Source organism: Ceratotherium simum, chromosome X (assembly GCF_057802395.1).
Source record: "Ceratotherium simum simum isolate JZ-2026a chromosome X, ASM5780239v1, whole genome shotgun sequence".
Lineage (NCBI taxonomy): Eukaryota > Metazoa > Chordata > Mammalia > Perissodactyla > Rhinocerotidae > Ceratotherium > Ceratotherium simum.
This window is the reverse complement of record NC_141940.1, coordinates 114,123,013-114,146,694: the sequence shown is the minus strand read 5'-3', so window position 1 is coordinate 114,146,694 and position 23,682 is coordinate 114,123,013. Positions and strand designations below refer to the sequence as shown.

Genomic DNA, 23,682 nt, shown 5'->3' with positions numbered 1-23,682 from the left:
ATCCAAAGAACCTGAAATTAACAATCCAAAGAGGCTTATGCACCCCTATGTTCATTGCAGCATTATTCACTATAGCCAAGAAGTGGAAGCAACCCAAGTGTCCCTCGACTGATGATTGGATAAAGAAGATGTGGTATATATAGTCAATGGAATACTACTCAGCCAAAAAAAAGACAAAATCGTCCCATTTGCAACAAGATGGATGGACCTGGAGGGTATTATGTTAAGTGAAATAAGCCAAAGAAAGACAAACACCACATGATTTCACTAATATGTGGAAGATAAACTAACACACAGACAGAGAGAGCAGTTTGGTGGTTACCAGGGGGAAGGGGCTTGGTGGGTGGGCACAATGGGTGAAGGGAGACATTTATATGGTGACTGAAAAATAATAACGTACAGCTAAAATTTCACAATGTTATAAACAATTATGACATCAATAAAAAAAATACAGAGGTTTTTAATAAAAAGACAGATATTCTCCCAATCTGACCTGAGAAAACCAATGTATCAATGAGTTAGGTATCTTTCTATACCTGACTAAAAATTATTAAAGCTTCTTGAAGCAATGCAAAAAAAAAAAATTCTCCCTATCCCAGTATGCCTTTCCATATGCAATGTGACTCTGCAGCTCCTCCTATCAAAAGGTGGAGTCTATTTCTCCACCCCCTGAATGTGGGCTGGGCTTGCCACTTGCTTTGCCCAATGGGACATGAGCAAACGTGATGCAAGCAGAAGCTTGAGAAGGGCTTGAGCATGAAGTTTGCTCTCTCTTGCTGCTCTTGGAACCTTTCTATCACATCAGCATGCAAACAGCCTGAGCTAGCCTACAAGATGGTGAAAGGCACGTGCCCAGTCAATGCCACTGTGCCAACCCCCGGGAACAGAGTCATCTAGCTGACTGGCAGCTGACTGCAGGTATGTGAGTGAGCCCAACCGAGACCAGCAGGAACATCGAGCTGAGCGCAACCCAAATTGCAGACTCTAGAACTGGGAACTACTGAAACGGCTGTAGCTTAGAGCCACTAAAAACTTGGGGATGTTTTGTTACACAGAATAAGCTAACTTATATAACCTTCTTTCTTCCTTTCCTTCCTCTTCATTCTTTCTCTTCCTCTCTATCTACCCTTCCTTCCTTTCATTATTTCCACCACCCACCCCCACGCTTCTTGCTTTCTTCTCTTCCTTCTACAAGTACTACAAGTACCTATTTAAGGGCCCACAGGTACAAGACACTGGCCCAGCCTAGTTCTAATTTGAAGACTGCCTCATTTTCTTCTAACCCACTCCCTCTGAAGCCTGCACAAGCAGACTCTGCAAAGCTTGCATGGTCCATGAGCCCCACTCATAAAGTGATTCAGCAAGATGTTTCTGAGGACCAGCAGGCCATAGGGTAGACTCTTGGCAGAGTTTGCAGCCCATCTCTGGGCATTTGCTGGTGATAATCCCCCTGAGAGTCATTTGTCACTGTGACCTGTCGAATGGAGTACTGAGGTGTATTCTAGCCCTCCCCTCCACCCATTACTCCTTGCCACCACAGGGGAAGTCTAATAGGAAAAACAGGCCTTTCACACCAGGCACCCAAGGGTTAAGGGGCATAGCCCAAGACCCCTTCCCTCCTGTGGCTGCCCAGGCTAAATGAGCACAAGGTATATTTATAAGTACAGGAAACAATGCACTGTGAGTGTAAAATGCTTAGATTTCCATTTGTTTACTACATGAATAAAAGAAAATCAATAGGATCATCTTGCTAATGACATCAAACTTCTCAGTACAACTCAGAAGCCAGAAGAAGGTCATTTCTTAAAATGCTTTTCTTTCCTATTCCACATTTATAGTCTGTACTTTATTCCCACTCTAACTTATTTTTTCCCCTGAATGATGTTTTTTCAGACTTTTTAAAAGCTTACTTTTCCCTGGTGTCCTGGAACCTGCCATTTGTTTGTGGTTACAACATTAATGTTTAGAAAGGTCAATTTAGATGTCATGGTTGGATAAATGTTCATTTTTTAAAATAATATTTTAAATGGGACTCTTTTCTCCCTTAGGATTCCCTGGGGAAGTTCTCTTCTTCTCTAGGTGCATGTGTGAATGTATTTTGAAACTGACCACCAAAATGTCAGGTGGACAGAGATTTTAATGGCTTCCATCAATAAGAATAAATCAGAAGTATATCCTCTGGAACACATTTCTAAGATTTTTCTTGATTTTCCAACGCTGTCTTCTGGAAGAGCAGAGGAAGACTTTATTGCCCCAAGCGCCTTCCAATATCTCCCTATGTCCCAAAACTGTCTATAGAACCTCCCCATCTAAAGAGAATGACTTTTCCTCCTCATCATCTGTTCTTGATAGCAATAATCCCTTTCATTTGTACCGTGACTTATGGTAGACAAAATGCCTTTGCATGCATTATCCCAATGACCCACAAATGTTTACAGAGAAGCTGCCAGGCAAGTTCCTAACCCCATGCTAGGTACTGGGGATACACGGAAAAGCAAAATAAGTCCTGATTTCAAGGAGCTTATTGTCTAGTGGGGAAACAAAGATGTAATACAAAAATTAACACTAAGAAATACAAAACTGCAACTGTGGTAAGTGCCAACAAGAAAAGCATATGGACCTCTGGGTGAAGACAGTGGGATTTGACCTAGGGGGTCAGGGAAGGTTTCTCTGTGGAAGTGATGCTAAAACCTGAAGGACAAGTGAGAGGAATTAATTTAGCAAAGAGGCAGGGAAAGACCATACCAAGTAGAGGAAGCAATATGTGCAAAGGCAACTGTGGCAGAAGGAAGCAGCACACAGAGGGGCAGGGGGAGCAGTCTGAGGGATGAGGCTGGAGGAGCAGGCAAGGCTCAGCTCAACCTGGGGCTTGGTGGCCAAGGTGAGGATTTGTGTGTTTTGTTCTGAGAGCAATGGAAAGTCACTGAAGGATTTTAAACAGAGGGTGACGTGTTCACATTTTAACAAGACTGTTTTGGCTGTTGAGTGGAAAATGGATTGCAGGGTGACAGAGTGGAAGTGGGGTTCCAGTCTGGGATTTCTGATCTCCATTCTCAAACAGTGCTCTGAAGGTCTGAGCAATTCAGTGAAACAAAAATCCAAAGTAAGAGGTATAATCAAGGAAGGGAGACTATAGATTTGTTTATGTCATACACACATGAAAATCTAATGAAATATAATGGGAATCAGAGTTCAGAAAAGGAGGAAGATTCAAAATAATTATACAAATCAGTTTTCCCTTTACACCAGGGGTCAGCAAACCTTTTCTGTAAAAGGTCAGATAGCAAAGTTTTCCAGCCTTGAAGGCTGTAAGATATCTGCTGCAACTACTCAACTCTGCCATTGTAGCAAGAAAATGGCCCTAGACAAAATGTAAATGAATGGGCGTGGCTGCGTGCCAATAAAACTTTATTTACAAAAACAAGAGGCTAGTGGGATTTTGCCCGTGGGCAGTAGTTTGCACTGCTCTCTATGAATGAAGAAGTGATTATACTATTTGAGGTGAGAGAACTCCTCTCCTACCCCAAAAGTTCTTAATTTTTGACTGATATCTGAAAGACCACCTCTTAAGGCTTATTTTTTTGTAAGGCATTGCAACCTGTTAAAGAATGCAAATTTCAATTACTGTGGTCATTAACAGATGAGTGTGACTTAATTGATCAGGTCAACTTTGATGGTGAGTAGGGATACTACAGGCATGGATGCTGGAGAGGGCCTAGTGGGGTCAGGCATGGACAAAACAGGAGCATTGAGATGGGAAGTGGCTGTTAGCTCGGAGAGGGCAAAGTGGGGAGGAATAGGGAAGAGACTCCCAAGGAGGGGTTTGCTTACATTATTGGTTTAGGTTTTCTCGGCTGTTCCTTAGAAACTGGAAATCAAGCAGCTCTCCTACATCCAGGAAAATCTCCCAGTTGCTGGCTGGCCTTTTCCTGATTCTATTTTTTTTTTTCCTCCCTCATCAGGATGTTCTCTTCAAGCATCAACACTACCTGCTCCTTTTGCTTACGGTGCCTTCAAATGACTCTACTTGGCTCCACCGGAAGTGGAGTTATTTTTGCAGACTGGATGGTGTAAGGTAGGGTGGGGAAAGCCTCCGATGGTGGAAACTCCTCTCTCACCAGGGAACTTGGCCGTGGTCTCACACCAGAGCAGGGCCATCCATTTTCTTCTTCTTTTAGCACGATCCTCTTTGACTCGCCCAGTGCTGCTGATTTGTCAGCGTGTTTTTCCAGGAGACCTGGCAAACAACAACTTGACAGCTTCAATGGTTTTCATTGACAGCCCCAATGGAGTCCTCTGAAGACTGCAAAACTGGACATACAAATAGCCCATAAAAATCCTACCTCCCACAAGCGTCTGGACGCTGCCTTTTCCCAAATGACCCTTCAACACTGATGCAGCATGGGTGGCTTCACAGTATTTTTTTAAATGATTTTTCCAAAACTGAGGTGTTCCAAGTAGTGTGGGAGGATTATTCTTTCCCTTGCAGTAAGAGACTAATTCCCAGGAGATTTGGGGAAAACAGGGGCAGACCACATGAGTGAAGTGACTCCCAAAGCTAATCGCTTGCCACCAGACCCCAAAGTCTCCATGAACAATGAGGTCATTGGGCCTAACTGTTACAAGGTCTGTAACTCCCTTTAATTCACTGCAGGGAAAGCAGTGTGATATTATGTGTGCATCAGTTAGTGTAATCTTGAACTCTTTGAGGGGTCAGCAAACCTGAGAGCAGAAAGGCCACTCTCCAGAAGCAGCTCCCACAAGTCCTTCTGCTACCCAGGTCTCGACCAACAATCCACACTTTGCTAGTCAGCGTATGGAATGCCAAAAACATTCTACTGGTGAAACTGGTGACTTGTTAACTAGAATGATACCTAGAATGCTGAGGGGAAAAGTAAACATTATTTCTCTCATCTGAAGTATAACAGTCACATAGGTTAGTCTCAGGGATGGATGAAAAATTTTACAGTAAGAGAAGTGCAGGGTGAATAAGAATCAAGATATTTCAATTAGTCTCCCAGGTTCCCATTAGACAGGGTTGGGTTGAAAGGAAATGGACCAAAATGGGAAAGTCAGGTTACAGCTAGTGGGGTTTCCCAGGAAGCAATATTCAATAACTTCCTAACTCTTTGTGAACTGTCGATGAATATTAACCATAGAAAAGAAAAGGCGCCATGCCCACTCATAAAGCAAATGGCAGAGCGTTTCAAGCGGCATAAGTCCCTGCCTTTGAATTCTGGCTCTGCCATTTGCTGCCCTTAAAACATCAGGCATGTAACTCAGTCTTTCTGTGTGCCTCAGTTTCTTCATCTGTAAAATGGGGATAATACCAATAGTATCCATCTCACAGTTGTTGGGACACATAAATGTGTCAATATATATAAAACAATCCCTGGCACATAGCAAACGCTCAATAAATAGTAATTATCAGCATTATACTTAGAAATATAGATTGAAAATAGCATTCGATATGATAATGATCCTTCCTGAATAAAGAAAATGTAGCGTGTTCATGCAAGTAAAAACAAGTGTACAATATCTCAAAATATCTGCATTTAAAACTCACATTCTAAAAGTATTATAAGGTGCCTTTAGTTATTCTACAGTAATAATGGCAAATTGTTGACAAAATTATCAAAGCATTTTTACATATAATACTGCAGAAAAAAGGGAGGTGTAGGGAGGCAGCAAATATTTTGACTGAGTCATGATAAGAATGACCAGTATTTAATTGTAGCCTACCACAAGTTGCAGGATAAAGTAATCGTGGATATTGAATGCCTCTCTACCTCAGATTCCTTACCCTTAATATGAGGATAACCATCATATTTGTGTCCTAGAATTCTTGTGAAGGAGTACTGAGTAAGTACAGGAAAAGTGCTCAACATAGAGTTTGGCTCATAGCACAGGCTCAGACAAAATATTAGCTATTAGTGTTATCACCATCATGAACTGCTTAGGTGTGTCAGGCACTCTGCTAATTGCTTCACATGCCCGGACTATGCGTGAAATTGAATGTGCTTCTCTAGAAGAGACTGTGTCAGCGGTGGGCCCACCGCTCTTTCTGTACTCTTTCCTCCGTGGCCGTCCCACCTTGCCCAGCCCCTCTTCTGCCTCCCTTCCCTGTGCTCTTCTCTTCATTCCCACCCTATCACAACTGCCCCCAGGAACGTAGCTTAATATCCACTCTTGATCCCTGAGTGTGAAGGTCCTAATGAACTTCCTGTCTCAAAAGGCACTGGCACTAAACTAACTCGGATGGTTGAATTGATGACTTTGTTATTTGTTAAAGGAATTTGGGACCTGGGGGAGAAAGTGAGGATGATATTTGAGGGGCCAAGGCCACCTTTGAGGGGTTTATTCTCTCGCAGCCCCTGGGTCGTCCCCACCCCAGCCCAGGAGGAGGACAGCCTCACTGCATGGAGAGCAAGTGTGCTGCCCTGCTCGGCGCCTTCCCATTCAACAAATATTGAGTGAGTAAATACCATGTGCCAGGCACTACATGCAGCACTAGGAACACACTGGTGAGCAAGACAGATCCAACTGTGCCCTTCTGGAACTTACAGGCCAGTGGGGCACTCAAACAAAAATGTAAATGGACAAATATATGAAACAATCACAAGTTTTAAAGGGGGCTGTGAAGCCAACACATAAGGAACTGAATTATATTCTCAGAGAAGCCAATGACACAGAAAGAATGTGCAACTTGCTCCATATCATAAAGCCCAGCAAATAGAAAGTATGTCACTACATGATCATTTCTATTAAGAGGCTCATGTTGGCAGGAGTCAGGCTAACGCTTTGCCAACATGCCAAGAAACCTTAACTCCGAGTGGGGGAACATTCCTTTTCACCCAGCTGGTCTTCCATGGTTTTTTCTTTACTTTTAAAGATGAGACTAGGCTGGACCAGTATTTTGATATTTTCTCTCAGACCAGTTTTGGATGAAAATATGGAGTAGAAACATGCATCTTAAAGGAATCAAAATTATAATACTTAGAGAATATAGTAAATCTTTATTTGCTTATAAGCTGTTAGCTAAGGTTATAGGATTAGACTAGAAAATGCATTCCCCCAAGAGCTGGTGTAAAATTGCTTTCTTCTTAATACACCTCAAAATGCCAACTCTGGGGGGAGAGGTAGGACTATGGGTGGCTTATATTTGTTTCATTGTGGTTTTCTGTAATTCCTAAAATTTTAACAATAAAGATACATTATTTTTAAAAACAAATCTTACAGGCATAGTGTATTTTTTTTTCTATCCAAGTAGCAGCAAAACAAAACAACACTAAAAACATTATTAGCTGCTCAATAAAATCTGTGTGTTACTAGTAAGTATTAAGTAGAAAACTAAAGGAGGGAAGTAGATACAAAGCGGGTGTGGGAGGGGGTGGCAATTTTTGAGAGGTGACCTGTGAAAGCATCATGAAGACATGTGAGCAAAGTACCTGCTGAAGAGGTCGGGGAGTGAGCCTGCAGGCTCGCTGGGGGTGAGCACTGCAGGCAGAAGGCACTGTGCCCTAGAAGAGGATCCTCGCTCGCCTATTTACCCAGACACGCAAAATCGCTTCAGACAGGAATCAGTCTGGACTTAATGGAACAATAGAACAAGCCAGAAGAAAATTAAGTGATGGGTCAGATGGCGTTGAGAGAAGAAACAACAGCCCAGGTCTAGTAAAAGCAACCTCTGGTTGGGCAGGGTGCTAAGCGCTTTATTGGTACTGAATCCCTGCAATGACCCTAGCTAGGGTGCGTAAATAATGTCCAAACTGGGGTAGGTATCTGTGAGTAAAATGAGGCACTATTAATTAATGCAGAGAAAACAGGCAGAAATCAGGGCTGCCTTGGGCAAACTGGGATATATCACCACTCTACCCAGAAGGCACACTATTATAACTGCTTTACAGAACAGGAAACTGAAATATGGCATAGAGAGGTTAAATAACTTGCCTGAGGTCACAGAGGTAAATGGCAGAGTGAAGATCTAAACTTCTTCAGATCCCACACTTCAGAACTCACTCTCTTGATATCCACACAGTATTGCCTCTCTGTGTTTTGTATGCTAGGAAGCCCCTGGTGCTAAAAACCTGGGCTGTAGCTATCATCAGGAGTAGGAGGTTAGGCTGGAAAAAGCACTAGCTTTTAGAGCTCAACACCACCACTTTACAAGGTCAGCCACCCTGGACAACCACAGTAACCTCTCCAAGCCTTGGTTCAGTCACCTGTAAAACAAAGCTACCGAGACCAACTCACAACCTCGCTGCAACACTCGGACGAGGCCGAGTTTGTGAAAACGCTTTGGAAGCTGAAAAGCACAACATGGATTTAATTCTAAAAAGTTATCATATGTAAAAATCTGCATTTTCTCTCAAAGGGCCAAATAGTAAATATTTTCTATAAATGGCCAAATAGTAAATATTTTAGGCTTTGCAGCCCATATGGTCTCTGTTGCAACTACTGAACTCTACTCTTGTAGCACGAAAGCAGTCACAATATATAAATGAACAAGTGTGGCTGTGTGCCAATAAAACTTTATTTACAGAAACAGGTGGAGGGCCACAGGCCATACTTAGCCAACCGTGACCTAAAGAAATGCTGTTTAAAATTGCAACCCCTCAATGCTCCCTGTGCCTCTTTTCTGAATCACTTTCCTCCACAGATAGCACTAACCACCATCTAACATAATCGCATATTTTACTTATTTATTATCTGCTTCTCCCACTGGAAAAGTTTTGTTGAAGGCAGAGGTTTTGTCTGTTTGGTTCACTGTTGAGTCCCCAGTGCCCAGAAAAGGGCCTGTGGCACATAGTAAGAACTTTATAAATATTTGTTGAAAGAATGCATGGATGAACAAATGGAGAGATTTTGAATGAGTCGGACATACTATTGGGGAAGAAGGGCAAATCCACAGCAAGTAAAAGAAGGAAGGAGAGAAAGAGAATGCTATCTGAAAACCTAGGGGAAGAAAAACTGAATGAACTCAAACTCAACCATGCAATTCCTTGTAGGCAAAGGGAAAAAAGATCATTTCCAAAACCAATTTTGTGGGTTGTGAACATTTGGAAGAACTAAAGCCTTATAAAACAATTTCTAAAATAGCTGGTTAAAATCTAAATCAATTATTGGCTTGATTTAGGTTTAGTTAAGAGAATAGCTTGAGGTTTGTTTCAGATCAACTAATTATGAGTGTGTGTGTGTGTGTGTGTGTGTGTTTAATCCCTCCTCTCCCCTCCCCCTACCCTGGCAAATGTGGGTTCAGTTGTTCACTGGGAGTGGTCTGGGGAGCTGTAAGGAATTGATTCATCAGGCTTTGCAGGGAAACATATAGTTGTGCCTAGTTTAGTTCAGGGCTTGGCAAACTGTAGTGTCATTCATTCTCAGTTTTCTTCATAGTTCAATTCAAGCTCATGGTTAAAGTTAACAGCAAAATAATGCTTAACTGAATAGGTACATTTCTAAAGAAAGAAGGGTTCTTTACACAAGGTGCTTTATGTAATTCTTTCAAACCAAGATCTATATAATACATTCAATTGAACTACCTAATGTTCACCAGAAGAAAATACTACTTCATTTCTACAAAGGTAAGTGCATATCCAATGCACAGCTCACAACCTAAACAATATTCAGCTTTCTAGACATAGTGCTTAGCAAAATTTTGGCTTAGCATAGAGTAAGCAACATGGGCAAGATTCTTCTAAAGAACTCTGACACTGATCCTATATTCTGGTGCTCTCACCTCAATGTCTGAATGCCTACTGCATGCCAACAGGGAGTGAGGCTGAAGAACTTCGTTGTTAGGCTCATGAATAATAATTTCATTGTGTCCTTAACTTCTTGATGATTACAGATGGATTTAATATGGTAACTGTGAAAAGAACACTGGACTTGGAGTCAGAAGACTTGGCTAAAGGAATGAAGGAAAAGGAATGGAATGAAAAAGAAAAGAAGATGAAAATGAAGAAGGAAAAGAAAAAGGAATGAAGTTGTGATTCATGACATGGAGGACACTTGAAAGCATGATGCTAAGAGAAAGCGGTCAGACACAGAAGGCCATATATCGCATGATTCTATTTATATGAAATGTCCAGAATAGGCAAACCCATAGAGATAGAAAGTAGATTAGTGGTTGCCAGGGGCTGGGCGGAGGAGGGGGACATGGGCAGTGACTCCTAATGAGTGCAGGGCTTCTCTTTGGGGTGATGAAAATGTTCTGGAATTAGACAGTGGTGATGGTTACACAACCTTGTGAATATGCTAAAAATATTAAATTGTACACTTTAAAAGAGTGAATTTTATGGTATGTGAATTATTTCCCAATAAGAAAAGGGGGGAAAAAGAAAAAGTTTAAAAAATAAAAGACCTGGCTCTGCCATTCACCAGCTTTGTGAGCTGTGGGCAAGGCATTTAATTTCTCTAATTATGTTTCCTCATCTGAGAAATGGAAGTAATATTAACCTACCTCCCAAGTTGTTGTGTGATGCAAATGAGGTAATCTATGTAAAAGTAGTTTTGGAGCAAAATGTACCATGACGCAAATTCAAGGCAATTTCACTCAAAATCTTAATGAGGTTCTTTATGGAACTTGATAAGGTAATTCTAAGGTGTAAATGTAAAAGCAAGCGGCCAAGACAATTTGACAAAGAAGAACAAGAAAGGAGGGCTTGCCCTACCAGACACCAAGCCTCACTGGAAAGCTACAGCAATCAAGGCAGTGCAGTATTCACGCACGGTTAGACAAATACGTCGGGAAGCCAAATTTGAGCAAGCCTGGAAGCAGCTGCACACATACATGGGCACTTGATATAGCAAAGGAGATGCCAGGGTAGATGCAGGGCAGGAGGGCAAGGATCAATTGTTCAATAAATGATCCTGGGACAACAGATTTTCCAAATGGAAAAACAATTCACGCACAGATTCCTCCTTCAATTCCAATTAGACTAAAATTATTTCAAAATCCAACATTTAAAACTTTTAGGAGACAATATAGAAGAATATCTTTATGTCTTTGGGATAGGGATGCAAAAAGTACAAAACATAAAGAAGAAATTTGACTATATTAAAAGTAAGAACTTTGTCTATCAGAAAATACCATAAAAAGTGAAAAAATAAGCCACAAAGTGGGAGATGTTATCTACAACATATATCACTAAAAATTAGTATCCAGAATATATAAAGAACATCTACAAATCAATTTAAAAAAATACAGACAACGTGATAGAAAAAAATAGACAACCAACTAGAATTTCACAAAGATGAAATTTAAAGAGTCAGTGGACACTAGTGCCCAGGGAAATGCAAGTCAAAACCAAAAGAGAGTTCCCTTCTCTCCACATCCTCTCCAACACATGTTGTTTCCTGTCTTGTTAATTATAGCCATTCTGACGGGCGTGAGGTGATATCTCATTGTAGTTTTGATTTGCATTTCCCTGATAGTTAGTGATTTTGAACATCTTTTCATGTGTCTGTTGGCCATCTGTATATCTTCTTTGTAGAACTACCATATGATCCAGCTATTCCACTGTTGGGTATTTATCCAAAGAACTTGAAAACACCAATTTGCAAAGGTACATGCACCCCTGTGTTCATTGCAGCCTTATTCACAATAGCCAAGACTTGGAAGCAACCTAAGTGCCCATCAAGGGACGAATGGATAAAGAAGCTGTGGTATATATACACAATGGAATACTACTCAGCCATAAGAAACGATGAAATCCAGCCATTTGTGACAGCATGGATGGACATTGAGGGTATAATGCAAAGTGAAATAAGTCAGAGGGAGAAGGTCAAATACCGTATGATTTCCTTCATTAAGTAGTAGATAATAACAACAATAAACAAACACATAGGGACAGAGATTGGATTGGTGGTTACCAGAGGGAAAGGGGGGAGGGAGGAGGGTGAAAGGGATAATTCGGTACATGTGTGTGGTGATGGGTTGTAATTAGTATTTTGGTGGTGAACATGATGTAATCTATGCAGAAATAGAAGTACAATGATGTACACCTGAAATTTTTACAATGTTATAAACCAATGTTACTGCAATAAACAAAAAATTAAAAAAATAAAAAAAAAAACACCAAAAGAGATACGATATCATACCTATCGTCTTAGCAATATTCAAAAGTCTGACTGTGCTAAATGTTGGCGAGGATGCTGAGCAACAGGAAGTCTCCTACACTGTTGCTTAGGAAAGTAATCTGGCAACATCTGGTACAGCTGAAGAGGCATATACCCTACCACCCAGCACTTCCATTCCTAGATATAATCCCTAATGAAACATTCATATATTAGCCCAAGGAAACTTGTTCAAGGCTGTTCACAGCAACTCTATTTTTAATAACAAAAACTGAAACAACTAAATGACCATCAATAGAAGAATGCATAAATAAATCATATATTTACATAATGGAATACCAGAGAGCAAAGAAAAAAAAGACAGCTAGAGCTACATGTAGCAACAAGAACAAATCTCACAAAAGTGACATTGACTGAAGATGAAAGTTGCAGAAGAATATGACAATAAGAAAGATACCAATCATATTAAGTTTAAAATCATGCAAGTATGGGCCGGCCCCGTGGCTTAGCGGTTAAGTGCGCACGCTCCGCTGCCGGCGGCCCGGTTTCAGATCCCCGGTGTGCACATACGCACCGCTTCTCCAGCCATGCTGGGGCCGAGTCCCATATACAGCAACTAGAAGAATGTGCAGCTATGACATACAACTATCTACTGGGGCTTTGGGGGGAAAATAAATAAATAAATAAATAAATAAATCATGCAAGTAGCATTCTCTGTTGCTTAGGGACATATTCACATGTGAGATAAATATAAAGGAATGTCTGAGAAGATAAACACCAAATTCAGGATAGTGCTTACCTCTGTGCACTTTTTCAAAGCTAAGGTATGGTCAGGATTGAGGACCTCCATATAACACCATTGATGGAGCAAATGCAAAGGGGATGGAATTCCATGCACTTTCCCCAGCAGATACTGAACCAACACTGATCCACCCTCAATGGGTCCCCCTAGGAGCAAAGGCCACATAGTGGTCAAAGCCATGTGCCTAACTGATACTCAGTATTCTGATTACCTGTGCTAACTACCCATAAGCAGCTGATCGCAGCAATAACAAGCCACAAGAAGGGCTCACTTTGCCTCAGGTACCATTTTGATGCTAGCAGAGCAGGAAGATGAAGTATTGAAGTGGAAATATCCTGGTTGATCAAGGATTACCATTTGGTAACAAACAGTAACTAAGACTTTATCAAAATCACAGCTAATATAAAAATCATCCCATACATAATTTAATCTTTGATGATTCAAAAAGTACTTTAGGCTCCAACAACACATAAGAATTGTTACTACAAACACCTGTTGTCATTATACATCATTTTCTGGCTAATAAAAAGTCTGTGTTGATAGAAGGCTAGATAAACCAATGAGAAGTTGTACTTCTACTTCTCCTTTGCATAGAGTCATTAAGACTCCCTCTTTAAAAAGCAGTCTTTCAAATCGCTCATAGATCCAAGAAAGCAAGGCTAAGTACTCAACTCGTTGATTTTAAGGGTTATTTTGCAGGAACTGATAAGAAAATAATTCTGAGGACTTGAACAGGCCTTGGCAAAGTTAACAGACATTGCTTGGAGAAAATGACTTCCTTTTTAGTACCCTTTCTCTCCTCTAGGTGGGGCCCATTCCCAACTTGTTGGTGCCCAAAGACCTCATACTTTTTGAATTCCCTCAGGCTCTCAGGAGAAGACCTCACATCGAGGCACATCCACAAATTCTGTGCCCATTTGCATTTTATCAACTTTTAAACCAAAGAAATGAATCTCTAACTGTGGAATTTCAGGATTCAGCCAGATGAATAGGCAAGATGCTGGGGGCGGGGGAGCTGGGCACAGTTATTGCTATGGACTGGATTGTGTCCCCCCAAAATTCATATGTTGAAGCCCTAACCCCCAGTGTGACTGTATCTGGAGATAAGTTCTTTAGGAAGTAATTAAGGTTAAATGAGGTCATAAGGGTGGGGCCCTAATCCAATAAGACTGTGGCCTTATTGAGAAGAGAAAGCTTGCTGATCTCACACTCTCTCTCGAGCTCTTTCTCTTTCTCTCCCCACCATTTGAGGACATAGAAAGAAGGTGGCAGTCTGCAAACCAGGAAGAGAGCCCAAAGTCACAGGGAAGCAGTCACCTAGCCATCCATCCTTGATGTTTTCAGGGATGTTTACATGAAAGCTATCCCTGATGATGTAGCACGTACCAGGAAAATACCAAATCCAAAGGACCAAGGGTCTCTAATTAGGAACCCCAAGAGGCCCAAACAAAGAAATGGGTCTTCAGCCTGGTGGGCAGCACACCCTGGCAGAGGTAGAGCAAGACTGTGAGAAATCCAGTCCCGAGTGCCAGGTCAGGCCACCCTCCCAAACATCCCTGCCTGGAATGGGTTCCACACACGCGAGCAACCATAGAAAGGGGAATTCTACATACGAGGTCTGGAGGGGAGAAGGCTGGGTCATAGCACACTTCTGAACATATAGAAGACCTAAGAACTCCAATTTGGGCACAGGCAGCCCTAAAATGTACTGAGAGGCTTAAATTATGCCAAGGTTCAGATCCACTTCCAGTTTGGGGAAGAAGGCAGGAGGAGGGGGACAAGCTGAAGACAGCTAGGAGGAACAATGACCACTGACGCAAAGCTTGGAAGACAGGTGGGGGAACATCCTTGAAACTTAATGTCAGGGGCCTCCACACAGTAAAGTGGAGGTCCAAGAAAGGACTCATTGTCCCAAGGGGCTGGGCAGAGAGCCCACAGAGAGGACCTCAGAGAGGGAGGCCTATAGAAAGGAGCATGGAAGTAGGATCCAGCAAGGTTGAAGTTTGCAGGGGCCACAAGATGTGGTCAAGGGCTCTGGGACAGAACTCAGAGATACAAGAAAGACCAGAATCAGCTCTGCTGGTGAGCCCAGAATACCAACTCTGTTGACGTGATCCCCAAACAGCCCAGGAACACGGAAGCATTCTCTCCAATATTGGGCTTATTTCCAGCCATCTGAATGGTTGGTGTCATGCCAACAAAATAACCACACACTGGTGAAACCCCCCCTAGAACAAACCCCATGGGGCTCCTGTGTTTTCTTGTAGTGGGGTTTTATTAAAACGAACAAAAGTACTTCCTGACTGTTGGCCTCAAAGAGCCCAGCATTAGTTTGAGTTCCTCCAGAAGGTAACTCTGAGGCAAGGATTGGAGAGCAAACAGTTTATTTAGGATGTGATCCCAGGAAACAGATAGGAGAATGCGGAAGTGAGAGGGGGGCAGGAAGGCAGCTAAGACAGATGCATTATCAAGCCAATTACCACTGAGGGCAACTGAAGCACAGTCCTAGGGAAGTCTGGGAGCCAGCACAGAAGACCTGTCCAGCTCAGAGTTATCCTACTCGTGGGCAAAGGCACTGGGCTATTCATCTACCAGCTTTCATCAGGCATTGGTTGAGGGATGCTCCCAGGGTGGGGTGGGGAGTGTTAATTCCCCGGCACCCCCACCTGCCAAATGGGCAGGCAGAGCGGGCTCTCAGGCAGAGAAATGCACAGCTAGTGGCTGGAAGGCGGCTGGCTTATGCTCAAGGCCAAGACGTTGAAATGGACACCCAGTCTCTCTGGAATGTATAAGGAAGTACGAAACATTGAAGCCAGGAGAAAAGAGGGTGGTTTGACGCCTACTCTGCCCCTCTCCTTTCTTCAGGTCAGTACCTGGGATTGTGTGTGTGTGTGTGTGTGTGTGTGAGTGTGTGTGTGTGTGTGTGTGTGTGTGTGTTTTGGTTTGGCGTGCATTTGAGTTCAGTGGTTTCTCTTCAGGTGTTTGGAATGTTTGAGGAGAGACTAGGTGAGGCGGGGGGTTGAAAGGAGTTGCTACTTGAGGTTAAAAGAAAGGCTCAAAGAGCACTGGGCTTGGTCTCCACTCTAAGGTGAAAGAAAGGCTCAAAGAGCACTGGGCTTGGTCTCCATTATAAGGCGGACTGCACATACCTGTTTCTTCAGCGCTGGGAGGACAAGCCCAGAGAGGCACTTGGGCAGAGGCGTTTAATGGACAAGGGTTTCAGGTGACTCCCAGCTGTGCTCTAAAGCCTCACTATTCAAAGTGTGGTCTTCTGAAAAGCAGAAATCTCTGGCCCCACCTCAGAGCTACAGAATCCACATCTGCATTTTAACAAGACCCCCAGGTGATCAGTTTGTGCCATGGAAAAGCACTGCTGTAGATAATACTATTCGCTACTTGTTCTCTGCATAAAGAGTACATTCAGTGACCTTGTCTCCTACCAAAAGCAAGTAGAAGGTATTTGCTCTATCCAGTTTGTCTAATTAACTTCAGATTTGCTGGATGGAGTAAGTTAATGCAATTTAGGACAAAGGGAATTACTAGTGTCAGCCTGCTGACCTAGTGTAATCACAACAAAATAAAGCATACTTTAGTTTTCCAAAAGCTCCTCATTTACTTCTTTCTTCCCTTTCTTCCCCCTTGGTAAAATTAGGAATCAGTACCATTCCAAGACTATTCAGTTGGGTAAACCTTTGCCTCAATATCTGCAAAATACATTCGACGGTTCCAGGAGTGTTTTTCCTTTCAAAATAATTATGTGTGTGTGTGTGTGTGTGTGTGTGTTGCAGGAAAAGAAAAAGCAAGCCAAAATTCTTAAAATATTTAGAAATGACATTTTGTATAGGTAGTTGGTAGAGGAATAAATGAGCATAGAAACAGGCTCTTAGATGGGGCCGACCCGGTGGCGCAAGTGGTTAAGTGTGTGCGCTCTGCTGCGGCAGCCTGGGGTTTGCCGGTTCGTATCCCGGGAGCACACCGACGCACTGCTTGGCAAGCCATGCTGTGGTGGCATCTCATATAAAGTGGAGGAAGATGGGCATGGATGTTAGCCCAGGGCCAGTCTTCCTCAGCAAAAAAAAAAAAAAAAGAGGAGGATTGGCAGATGTTAGCATAGGGCTGATCTCCTCACCAAAAAAAAAAAAAAAGAAACAGGCTCTTAGAAAAAATTAAAGTAGAAAAACAACTGATGCTAAAGCTTAATTCAAGTTATGAATACAAAGCCTTGACATTATATATGATACAGATGTGTGAGTATGTCCAAAGGTGGCTACTAATCCGAGGAAAAAACAATTGACAACTGTGAAAACAATTAGAAAAATATTTAAAGCATTCTTTTAGGTATTAAAGAGGAACAGAATATGCCACCCCAAAATATGCCTATTTGGCATAAGGATTACCTTGAGGCTGATTATTTTTAAGAAACAGCAGACATAAGAGAAGCTCTAAAAACAAAGTAGAAATTACCCTTTTGTAAGAGACATTTACATTTATAAGGGGAATCTCCATTTGTAAGGGTGTCTCCCTCTCTGTACCAGGAAGACAGGATGACCAAATCTCTAGAAACTCTTATCAGTGGAGAAGGTGGGACTTAAATCTGCGTAACAACCTTACCCTTGTTTACCGTGCTTTGTCTGGTCACCTCCTATAATTGGCCCCCCCATCTTCTTTTGTCTTTAGCTGGTGATAGTATTGAAGGTGGTGGATTGGGCTATTTGGGGAAGTGACTCAGTTTTCCTGAGTCTCTCCCATGTTTACAGGAGGTGTACATGTAATCAAACTTCTGTTTGTTTTTCTCCTGTTAATCTTTTATTATGGGGGGGGGGGTCTCAGCCAAGAACTTAGAAAGGTGGAGGGGAAATTATTTTTCCTCCCCTACAGTATTTACTGAGTAGTAATACACACGTGTTCATCAAAATATATGTACAAGAGTGTTCCTCACAGCACTGTTCATAAAAGCCAAAAACTGGAAACAAACCAAAGGCCCATCAACAGTAGGAAGGATCCATTGTGGTACAGTCATATAACTGAATACTATATAGCAACTGCAACTCTACATACAACAATGTGGATGAATCTCACAAACAAGACTGAGTGCAAAAAGGCAGATATCCTGTGTGTACCATATATATGAAATGCAAGAACAGGCAAAATGAATCTATGACATTAGAATCAGAATAGTTACTTTTGGGGGGTGGTAGTGACCTAAAGGAGACATGAAGGGGCTTTTGGGAGCTGCTCATGTTATGATTCCTGATCTAGGGGCTGGTGACAGGGATATGAGCAGTTTGTGAAAATTCATTGAGCTGTACATTTATAATGTGCATAATGTGTACTTCAATGAAAAGCTTAATTTTAAAAACTATGTATACACACTTAATCTACTTTCACAGATGAGTCAAAAAGAATGAGACTCAAAATATATCCATGAAATGCTACTTGACACACTTGTCTACTTTCACTAAAGATGGTTGCTAGAAAGAAAATGACTAATAATAATGCAGAGGTGATAAATATCACGAGAGTGAATAATGGTACACAGCTCTTGACTCATGTATGAACTGCAAATACAATGAGCATTTGATCCAATTTAAAAAAATAAATCCTACTGGGTCAAGGGTAATGGTTTCTCCAAATACCCCAAAACATTTTGCTAATCATCTAGATAACAAAATCACTAGTTGAGCTCATTTGTACTGATTTTTCCTGGAAGCTTTAGTACCATATAGAATCCACTACAAGAGTTTACAAAAAAACCCACAGCTTATCTTTAAATAATGCCTAAAAGGGAAACCACTTGAGCATATATCCTCCCAATCTTTCTCCCCTTCTCCTCATATATTCAATTTGTGAATATCCATAAGGTTTAGAAAATTTCTGTGTCTAAATCTCAAGGTAAATATGTCAATTTTTTTAAATATCTGAGAACCAGTCTTATAGTTAGGAGGCCTAAGAAACTCCTCCACTGAAAAATGTGACACTGGTGATTCCTGGAATTCTCTCACTGCTTTCTTGGTAAAATGTAATTCCCCTTTGTCTGGAGACTCCAATAATTAGTATCCTAACCTATCAATATGAATGTGTTTATCAGATCATTGTTCTCACCAAAAGCTTCTAGACTTAGCCCCAGAAACATTTAGCCCCAGAAAATATTAATTGGGTGTCTTCCATGTGCTAGACATCATGTTAGGCAGTTTAAATGTATTATTCATTCATTCATCAAATATTTATTGAATACCTACTACATACCAAATAATATTCTAGCACTAGGGATAAAGTGTGGGCCCTAGCATGTCGAGAGAAGGGGGGGACAATAAATATACAAATAAATAAACAAGAAAACTAATATTATGATAAGTGTTGAGAATTAAAGGTAAGAATGATATAGAGGGAGACTTGGTGGCTATTAGATCAAGTGATCAAAGAGGTGACATTTAAACTGAGATATGAATGATGAAAAACCAGCCATAGAAAGATGAGGGAGGCAGCAGAGAGAACATTCCAGGGAGAACAAAAATTTAATACAAATGACCAAAAGGAGCTTGATGTCCTGGAAGAATTAAAAGAAGGAGCTTGGTCCACAACAGGGAGAGGTGAACAGCAGGGGTCAGAACACGGCAGAACATCATAATCCAGCAGGGAAGTAACATGATCCAATTAATGCTTCTAAAAAGATGCTCTAGCTGCTGTATGGGAATTGGATTGTAGGAGGCCACTACAATCATCCAAGAAAGAGATGGTGGTGGACTGAAGTATGGTGGAGGAACACTTGGGATATACTTTGGAAGCCAAATTGACAAGATGTGTTGATGAGTTGGATGTGGGGCATGAAACTTACAGGCTTGGGGCTTGAACAATTGGGTGGATGGTGGTACCATATACTGGGATGGGTCTTATTGGGAGAGAATCAGGTTTGGTGTATGGGTGGCAGGGAATCAAGATTTTGCTTTGGAAATATTGAGTTTGAGATGCCTATTGATATCCATGTGGATCAGTAAGCGTTTGTTGGTTTCAAGATTCTTTAATTTTAATATTTAAAAAGCACAAAAGTGTTTAAGAACATGATTTTTCCTGTGCTTTCTTCCATTTTTCATTTCTACAGCTCTCATTTCTGAGCCTTTTAATGTTTCAAGTTTCCCCCAAAACTTTCATCATTCTTAGAATTAGTCAATTTATCAACATTATTTTCTAGTATTTCCCAATGATATTTTTGAGCCAGTATAAAGATCTCCAAAATATTTTTGAGACTATTCCCCTTACACAATAAGATCAATTTCTACATTTTAATCTAATAGTGCTAACGCAGTTTGAATGCCATGCTAAGGAGGCTGATGTTTACTTTTTAAAATCAGCGTAAATGAATGAGTTCTGGAGATCTAATGTACAATAGGGTGAGTACAGTTAACACAACTGTATTGTATACTTGAAGTTTGCTAAAAGGGTAGATCCTAAGTGTTCTCACCACACACACACACACACACACACACACACACACACAAAAGTAATTATGTGAGGTGATGGATGTGTTAGTTAGCTTGAGTATGGTGATCATTTCACAATGTATACGTATATCAAAACATCACATTGTACACCTTAAATATATACAATTCCTATTTGTCAATTATAGCTCAATAAAGCTGGTGGTGGTGGGGAACAGTACATACAAAGCTTTTAAAAGAATGGATTAGTAAATCTTGAGTGGTGGGAATGGTCATGGCTGCAGGTACTGGCATCTAGATGGAATGTAAAGTCATAGACTGAATGGGGTCATATCAGGAGCCTACACAAAGAGGAAAGAAGGGAGTCCCAGTGCCCTGGAGGAACACCAACCTTTGTAGGTTGACCCGAAGGGGAGGAGCCAGAAATGAAGTCCTAGAATGAGTTACCAGCAAGAGTAGGAAAACCAAGCGAGTGTAGGATAATGGAAGCCACAGGAAGAAAGTGTTCAAAGAAGGAGAAAATGACTAACTGTGTCAAATTCTGCTGCAAAGTCAAGCACAATGTCAGAGAAATGACAGCTGCTGTATTTGGCAACGTGGAGTTCATTGAGGACTGACAAGAAGAGCCTCAGGACAAGACCCTGACTGGGTTGGACAAGGGAAGAATGTGGGGTGATAAAGTAAGTGCAGCCTTTTAAGAGGTTCCCCTGAGAAGGGCTGACTAGAAATGTGGGGGTGACAGGCAGGGGATACAGAGCCAATGGAGATATTACATATTAGACCATGATTGTAAACTAATGGGAATGATCCAGAAAAGAAGTGAGGGAAGTTTGTTAAAGCAGGAAAGAAAGAGGGAAACAGAATTAAGTCCTTCACAACTTGAGCACCAAAATAATTAAGAACAGTAATGAATTAAAAACTATTGAAAAAATAGGAATTCTTGAGTCCGTACCGATAATAAATACATGAATAAATAAATAAATGAGGGAGAAGGAAGGGCTCTTGCTGAGGGCCAGCTGGTAAATGTGGAAGGAATACCAGAGTTGGAAAATCATTATTTTCAACCATCATACTAAAGGTTGGATCAGGCAAAAATCATCACTAGATGCTAAATCTAGAGGGAAATACTGATGAGGAGCAGGCTATTTGTGTCTTTCCACAGAGTGTTGATTAGGAAGGAAAAAACTAATAACTACACAGTGGAGAAATTAGACAACACCTTGACCAGGTGATAAAAATTAACATCGCCAATGAGGAAGAGATGGACATCCAGACATCATGGGCCTCCAGATGTGGTACCCTGAGGACACAACATCATCTATGCAGTATTCTGGCCCAAAATGCATAACCCATATCTAGTCACGAGAATCATCAGACAAACCCAAAATGATGAATGTTCTATTGAAAAAGGAGAGGGATGGGCCCGGCCCGGTGGTGTAGCGGTTAAGTTTGTGTGCTCTACTTCGGCGGCCCAGGGTTTGCGGGTTTGGATCCTGGGCACGGACCGATGCACTGCTTGTCAGGCCATGCTGTGGCAGCGTCCCATATAAAGTAGAGGAAGATGGGCATGGATGTTAGCCCAACGCCAATCTTCCTCAGCAAAAAGAGGAGGATTGGCAACAGATGTCAGCTCAGGGCTGATCTTCCTCAAGAAAAAAAAAAAGGAGAAGGAGGTGGTCTGTATTCATCCTAAATGCTGAAGGGGAGCAGAATATGCCACCCCAAAGTATGCCTCTTTGGCATAAGAATTATTTTAGGCTGATTATTTTTAAGAAATAGCAGACACCAGAGAAACTCTGAAAATTGTTATATTTATGAGAGAAATCTCCATTTGTAAGAGTGTCTCCCTCTCTGTACCAGGAAGAGGAGGATGACTAAATGTCTAGAAACTCTTATCAGTGGAGAAGGCAGGACTTAAATCTGCATAACAACCTTACCCTTGTTTGCTGTGCTTTGCCTGGTCACCTCCCATAACTGCCCCCCACCAACACCTTCTTTTGTCTTTAGCTAGAGATGATATTTAAGGTGGTGGCTTGGGCCATTTTGGGGAGTTACTCAGTTTTCCTGGGTCTCTCCCATGTATACAGGAGGTATACATGTTATTATGTTATTAAACTTTTGTTTGTTTTTCTCCTGTTAATCTGTCTTTTATTACAGGGGGTCTCAGCCAAGAACCTAGAAGGGTAGAGGGAAAATTTAATTTTCCTCTCCCACAATGCCAATGTCATAAAAGACAAAGAAAGGCTGTGGAAATGTTCCAGACTAAAAGAGGCTAAGAGACATGACAACTAAATGCCATAACAACTCTAGACAGGCTCTGTACTAGAAGGGAAAATGCTATAAAGGATGTTATCAGGTCTGTTGTCAAAACTGGAATACAAATGACAGATTAAATAACAGTATTGTATCAATGTTAAATTTACTGAAGTTGATAACAGTACTGTGGTTATGTAAGAGAATATTCTTATTCTTAGGAAATCCATACTGAAGTTCCTAGGAGTAAAAGCCATGATGCAAGTAACTTACCCTCAAATGGTTCAGAAAAAAATTACGTGCATGTGCAAGAGTGCATATGATAAAGCAAATGGGGTAAAACGTTAACAACAGATGAATCTGGACAAAGGGTATATGGGTACTCTTTGTACTATTTTTACTTTTGCAACTTATTTGGAAAGTTTGAAATTATTTCCAAACAAAAAGTTTAAAAAAAAGAATAAAAAAGAATATGTCCTTGAGAAGGCAAAGAGGATGAGGGGTCCAGAACCCAGAAAAGAAGCCAGTCTTTGACACCTTGGGGACATTTCATTCACAGTTCCATGGTAACAGTGGAGAGCACCATGAGCATTTGTTCACATGTGGGCTTGTTGGGAGATTGGGTGGTGAGAATATGAGGAGGTTCCTGTCTAATGAGCCAGAGTCAGCAGCTATCGTAGGAGGGACGGAGGAAATAAAAGAAGGTGTTGTAGTGGAGGAAGACATATCCTCTACCTACTCTGGGTCCTTCTGGCTGGGGTATGAATTAAATTGACATGAAACAGAATAACAGGAGAAAATCAAACAAAGCTTTATAACATGTATACATGGGAGAGACCCAGGAAACTGGGCAACTGGCCAGAATAGCAGAGGCTCTCATTTTAAATACCATCTTCAGCCAAAGACAAAGGAGGATACTGGGGTGGGGGGAGTCAGTTATGGGAGATTACCAGAAAAGCACAGTAAACAAGAGTAAGGTTGTTATGCAGATTTAAGTCTTTGCCTTCTGCACTGATAAGAGTTTCTAGAGATAAGGTCATCCCCGGCCCTTCCTGGTACAGAGAGGGAAATACCTTTACAGATGGAGATTTCCCTTACAAATATAAATGTCTCTTA

The 23,682-nt window shown here is 41.4% G+C and overlaps 1 protein-coding gene across 5 annotated transcripts in view; it reads right to left on the bottom strand.

The window, feature by feature from the left end:
* ADGRG2 (adhesion G protein-coupled receptor G2) overlaps positions 1 to 23,682 on the bottom strand; it is a 133,510-nt gene that overhangs the window by 95,365 nt on the left and 14,463 nt on the right. For 3 of the 5 annotated variants that reach the window (XM_087427655.1, XM_087427659.1, XM_087427656.1), the window contains exon 2: positions 4,119 to 4,237. The exons of the other annotated variants lie outside the window; for them this stretch is intronic. The gene's annotated coding sequence lies outside the window, so the exon portion shown is untranslated. The remainder of the gene's footprint in view (positions 1 to 4,118; positions 4,238 to 23,682) is intronic. 5 annotated transcript variants of the gene reach the window in all.